At 38.2% G+C, this 6,801-nt stretch overlaps 1 non-coding gene across 1 annotated transcript; it reads right to left on the reverse strand.

The window, feature by feature from the left end:
* Positions 1 to 2,477: 2,477 nt before the first annotated feature.
* Positions 2,478 to 2,585, reverse strand: LOC112724639 (small nucleolar RNA R71). Its single transcript, XR_003163794.1, has one exon. It is a non-coding gene; the product is annotated as a small nucleolar RNA R71 (small nucleolar RNA).
* Positions 2,586 to 6,801: the final 4,216 nt, after the last annotated feature.

Consider the following 6,801-nt stretch of genomic DNA (forward strand, 5'->3'; position numbering starts at 1 on the left):
TGAGCCTGGACATCACAATTTCGTGCACCAAGTTTTTGGCGCCGTTGCCGGGGATTGTTCGTGTTTGGACAACTGACGGTTCATCTTGTTGCTCAGATTAGGTAATTTTCTTTTTATTTTATTTTCAAAAATATTTCTAAAATTTTCTCAATTGTTTTCGAAAAAAAAAAATGTTTCCAAAAAAACTTTATTCAAAATTTTTAAGAATGAATTCTAGTGTTTCATGATGATTTGTTGAATCCTGGCTGGCTGTAAGCCATATCTAATCTTTTGGACTGGGGTTTCAACTTACCATCACAAAAGAAGAGATTCTCACACACTTAGTTGTTCTATACTTGAAAAGTATCCATATCTGCTGAAGCTTGGCTGGCCATTGGCCATGTCTAGTGTTTTGGACTGGAGCTTTCCTTGAAAGCTTGGCTGGCTAGTGAGCCATGTCTAATTCCTGGACTGAAGCTTTAGACTAACATGGCAAGATTCCTGGAATTCATGTTAAAAAATTTTGGAATCCTTATTTTTTTTTTTTCAATTAATTTTCGAAAAAAATCCAAAAAAATTAGAAAATCATAAAAATCAAAAATATTTTTCTGTTTCTTGTTTGAGTCTTGAGTCATATCATAAGTTTGGTGTCACTTGCATATGCATCTTGCATTTTTTTTCGAAAATATCATGCATTCATAGTGTTCTTCATGATCTTCAAGTTGTTCTTGGTAAGTCTTCTTGTTTGATCTTGATGATTTTTTGTTTTGTGTCTTTTCATGTTTATCATATACATTCTTGAATTCTTAGTGCGTAAGCATTAAAGAATTCTAAGTTTGGTGTCTTGCATGTTTTCTTTGCATTAAAAATTTTTCAAAATTGTGTCTATGATGTTCATCTTGACATTCATAGTGTTCTTGGTGTTCATCTTGACATTCATAGCATTCTTGCATGCATTCATTGTTTTGATCTAAAAATTTCATGCATTGCATAATTTTCATGTTTTTCATAAAAATTTCAAAAATCAAAAAAATATCTTTCCTTTTTTCTCTCATCAAATTCGAAAATTTGGATTGACTTTTTCAAAAAAATTTTAAAATCAAATTGTTTCTTATGAGTCAAATCAAATTTTCAATTTGAAAATCTTATCTTTTTCAAAATCTTTTTCAAAAATCAAATCTTTTTCAAAATTCTTAGTTATTTTCGAAAATTCCAAAAATATTTTCAAAAATCTTTTTCTTATTTTTATACCAAATTTTCGAAAATAACATAATCAATTAATGTTTTGATTCAAAAATTTGAAGTTTGTTACTTGCTTGTTAAGAAAGATTCAAACTTTAAGTTCTAGAATCATATCTTGTGATTTCTTATGAATCAAGTCATTAATTGTGATTTTAAAAATCAAATCTTTTTCAAAAACTAATTCCTATCATATCTTTTCAAAAATATCTTCTTATCTTATCTTTTTCAAAAATATCTTTTCAAAATATCTTTTCTAACTTCCTAACTTCTTACCTTTTCAAAATTGGTTTTCAAAATTTGTTTCAACTAACTAACTAACTTTTTGTTTGTTTCTTAACTTTTTCAAAACCACCTAACTAATTCTCTCTTTCTAATTTTCGAAAATATCTCCCCCTTTTTCAAAAATTTCTTTTTAATTAACTAATTATTTTTATTTTTATTTTTGATTTCAAAAATTTTCGAAAAAAAAAATACTAAACATTTTTCAAAAACTATTTTCAAAAATCACTAACTCCTTTTCAAAAATAATTTTCGAAAATTCCCTCCTTCTCTCTCATCTTATTCTATTTTAACTAACATCTCTTCCTCACATCATCACCAAATTCGAACCCCCTCTTCTATCTGTGTTCGAATTTCTTCTTCTTTTCTTCTACTAACAGTAAGGAACCTCTTTACTGTGACATAGAGGATTCCTCTTCTTTTCTTGTTCTCTTCTCTTTCTTATGAGCAGGGACAGAGAAAAAGGCATTCTTGTTGAAGCTGATTCAGAACCCGAAAGAACTCTGAAGAGAAAATTAAGAGAAGCTAAATTACAACAATCCAGAGACAACTTGATTGAAAATTTCGAACAAGTAAAGGAAATGGCAGCCGAACCCAACAACAATGCAAGGAGAATGCTTGGTGACTTTACTGCACCTAATTCCAATTTACATGGAAGAAGCATCTCCATTCCTGCCATTGGAGCAAACAACTTTGAGCTGAAACCTCAATTAGTTTCTCTGATGCAGCAGAACTGCAAGTTTCATGGACTTCCATCTGAAGATCCTTTTCAGTTCTTAACTGAATTCTTGCAGATATGTGATACTGTTAAGACTAATGGAGTAGATCCTGAAGTCTACAGGCTCATGCTTTTCCCTTTTGCTGTAAGAGACAGAGCTAGATTATGGTTGGATTCTCAACCCAAAGACAGCCTGAACTCTTGGGATAAGCTGGTCACGACTTTCTTAGCCAAGTACTTTCCTCCTCAAAAGCTGAGCAAGCTTAGAGCTGATGTTCAAACCTTCAGACAGAAAGAAGGTGAATCCCTCTATGAAGCTTGGGAAAGATACAAACAGTTGACCAAAAAGTGTCCTTCTGACATGCTTTCAGAATGGACCATCCTGGATATATTCTATGATGGTTTATCTGAGCTATCAAAGATGTCACTGGACACTTCTGCAGGTGGATCCATTCACCTAAAGAAAACGCCTGCAGAAGCTCAAGAACTCATTGACATGGTTGCTAATAACCAGTTCATGTACACTTCTGAAAGGAATCCTGTGAGTAATGGGACGCCTATGAAGAAGGGAGTTCTTGAAGTTGATACTCTGAATGCCATATTGGCTCAGAATAAAATATTGACTCAGCAAGTCAATATGATCTCTCAGAGTCTGCATGGAATGCAAGCTGCATCCAACAGTACTCAAGAGGCATCTTCTGAAGAAGAAGCTTATGATCCTGAGAACCCTGCAATAGCAGAGGTAAATTATTTAGGTGAACCTTATGGAAACACCTATAACTCAACATGGAGAAATCATCCAAATTTCTCATGGAAGGATCAAAAGCCCCAACAAGGCTTTAATAATGGTGGAAGAAACAGGTTTAGCAATAGCAAGCCTTTTCCATCATCAACTCAGCAACAGACAGAGAACTCTGAACAAAATGCTTCTAATTTAGCAAATCTAGTCTCTGATCTATCTAAGGCCACTGTAAGTTTCATGAATGAAACAAGGTCTTCCATTAGAAATCTGGAAGCACAAGTGGGCCAGCTGAGTAAAAAGATCACTGAAATTCCTCCTAGTACTCTCCCAAGCAATACAGAAGAGAACCCAAAAGGAGAGTGCAAGGCCATTGACATAAGCGCCATGGCCGAACCTGAGAGGAGAGGAGAGGACGTGAATCCCAAGGAGGAAGACCTCCTGGGACGTCCAGTGGTCAATAAGGAGCTTCCCTCTGAGGAACCAAAGGACTCTGAGGCTCATCTAGAGACCATAGAGATTCCATTGAACCTCCTTATGCCCTTTATGAGCTCTGCTGAGTATTCCTCTTCTGAAGAGAATGAGGATGTTACTGAAGAGCAAACTGCCAAGTTTCTTGGTGCAATCATGAAGCTGAATGCCAAATTATTTGGCATTGATACTTGGGAAGTTGAACCTCCCTTGTTCATCAATGAACTAAGTGATCTGGATCAACTGACATTGCCTCAGAAGAGACAGGATCCTGGAAAGTTCATAATACCTTGTACCATAGGCACCATGATCTTTAAGGCTCTGTGTGACCTTGGTTCAGGAATAAACCTCATGCCCCTCTCTGTAATAGAGAAACTGGGAATCTATGGGGTGCAAGCTGCTAAAATCTCACTAGAGATGGCAGACAGCTCAAGAAAACAGGCTTATGGACAAGTAGAAGATGTATTAGTAAAGGTTGAGGGCCTTTACATACCTGCTGATTTCATAGTCCTGGATACTGGAAAGGAAGAGGATGAATCCATCATCCTAGGAAGACCTTTCCTAGCCACAGCAAGAGCTGTAATTGATGTTGACAGAGGTGAAATATTCCTTCAATGGAATGAGGACTCCCTTGTATTTAAAACTCAAGGTTCTCCCTCTGCAACCGTGGAGAGGAAGCAGAAAAAGCTTCTCTCTAAGCAGAGTCAACCAGAGCCCCCACAGTCAAACTCTAAGTTTGGTGTTGGGAGGCCACAACCAAACTCTAAGTTTGGTGTTGAACTCCCATATCCAAACTCTAAGTTTGGTGATTGAGAGTCTCAACAAAGCTCTGCACATCTGTGAGGCTCCATGAGAGCCCACTGTCAAGCTATTGACATTAAAGAAGTGCTTGTTGGGAGGCAACCCAATGTTTATCTAATTCTTATTTTTATTATTTTTCATGTTTTCTTAGGTTCATGATCATGTGGAGTCACAAAATAAATATAAAAATTGAAAACAGAATCAAAAACAGCAGAAGAAAAATCACACCCTGGAGGAGCATCTGTCTGGCGTTCAGCGCCAGAACAGAGCATGGTTCTGGCGCTGAACGCCCAAAATGGGCAGCTTCTGGGCGCTGAACGCCAGAACAGGCATGGTTCTGGCGTTCAACGCCAGAAATGGTGCACAGATGGGCGTTGAACGCCCAAAATGGCCACCAACCTGGCGCTAAACGCCCAGAGTTGGGGTACAAAGGCATTTTTACATGCCTAATGGGTGCAGGGATGTAAATGCCTTGACACCTTAGGATCTGTGGACCCCACAGGATCATCTCAGGATCTGTGGACCCCATAGGATCCCCACCTACCTCCACTCACCTCTTCTCACCACTCTCTTTCACACAACCCCATAAACACTCTTCCCCAAAAACCCTTCACCAATCACCTCAATCTCTCTTCCCCACTAAACCTTCACCACTCACATCCATCTCCTCTTCCCCATAAACCTACCTCATAAACTCCACCTACCTTCAAAATTCAAAACCAATTTCCCACCCAAACCCACCCATATGGCCGAAACTAAACCCCCCCACCCTTCCCTATATAAAGACCTCCATTCTTCATCAAATTCACACAACACACCCCTCTACACTCTCCTTGGCCGAAACCACATCTCCCTCTCCCTTTCCATATTTCTTCTTCTTCTCCTTCTATTCTTTTGTTTATTGCTCGAGGGCGAGCAATATTCTAAGTTTGGTGTGGTAAAAGCATAGCTTTTTTGTTTTTCCATTACCATTGATGGCATCTAAGACCGGAGAATCCTCTAGAAGAGGGAAAGGGAAGACAAAAGCTTCCACATCCGAGTCATGGGAGATGGAAAGGTTCATCTCCAAAGCCCATCAAGACCACTTCTATGATGTTGTGGCCAAGAAGAAGGTGATCCCTGAGGTCCCTTTCAAACTCAAAAGAAATGAGTATCCGGAGATCCGACATGAAATTCAAAGAAGAGGTTGGGAAGTTCTAACAAATCCCATCCAACAAGTCGGCATCCTAATGGTTCAAGAGTTCTATGCCAATGCATGGATCAACAAGAACCATGATCAAAGTAAGAACCCGGATCCAAAGAACTATGTTACAATGGTTCGGGGGAAATACTTAGATTTTAGTCCGGAAATCGTGAGGTTGGCGTTCAACTTGACATACATGGAAGAGAACGCACGCCCCTACACAAGGAGAGTCAACTTTGATCAAAGGTTGGACCAAGTCCTTATGGACATATGTGTAGAAGGAGCTCAATGGAAGATTGACTCCAAAGGCAAGCCGGTTCAACTAAGAAGATTGGACCTCAAGCCTGTAGCTAGAGGATGGTTGGAGTTCATTCAATGCTCAATCATTCCCACTAGCAACCGGTCTGAAGTTACTATAGACCGGACCATCATGATCCATAGCATCATGATTGGAGAAGAGGTGGAAGTTCATGAGATTATACCTCAAGAACTCTACAAGGTGGCTGACAAGTCATCCACTATGGCAAGGTTAGCCTTTCTTCACCTCATTTGCCACCTATGCAATTCAGCTGGGATTGACATAGAGGGAGATATCCTCATCAAAGAGGACAAGCCCATCACTAAGAAAAAGATGGAGCAAGCAAGAGAGCCCAGTCATGGAGCTCAGAAGGCGCAAGAAGCTCATTTCTATGAGATCCCTGAGATGCCTCAAATGCACTTTCCTCCACAAAATTATTGGGAGCAGATCAACACCTCCCTAGGAGAATTGAGTTCCAATATGGGAAAACTAAGGGTGGAACATCAAGAGCACTCCATCATGCTTCATGAAATAAGAGAAGATCAAAAAGCAATGAGGGAGGAGCAACAAAGACAAGGAAGAGACATAGAAGAGCTCAAGGACATCATTGGTTCCTCAAGAAGGAAACGCCACCATCACTAAGGTGGATTCATTCCTTGTTCTTATTTCTTCTGTTTTTCGTTTTCTATGTTGTGTGCCTATCTATGTTTGTGTCTTCATTACATGATCATTAGTAGTAGTAATTATGTCTTAAAGTTATAAATGTCCTATGAATCCATCACCTCTCTTAAATAAAAACTGTTTTAAATCAAAAGAACAAGAAGTACATGAGTTTTGAATTTATCCTTGAACTTAGCTTAATTATATTGATGTGGTGACAATGCTTCTTGTTTTCTGAATGAATGCTTGAACAGTGCATATGTCTTTTGAAGTTGTTATTTAAGAATGTTAAATATGTTGGCTCTTGAAAGAATGATGACTAGGAGACATGTTATTTGATAATCTGAAAAATCATAAAAAAATGATTCTTGAAGCAAGAAAAAGCAGCAAAGAACAAAGCTTGCAGAAAAAAAAAGGGCGAAAAAAAAAAG

The sequence above is a fragment of the Arachis hypogaea genome, chromosome 11 (genome assembly GCF_003086295.3).
Source record: "Arachis hypogaea cultivar Tifrunner chromosome 11, arahy.Tifrunner.gnm2.J5K5, whole genome shotgun sequence".
NCBI classification, from domain to species: domain Eukaryota; kingdom Viridiplantae; phylum Streptophyta; class Magnoliopsida; order Fabales; family Fabaceae; genus Arachis; species Arachis hypogaea.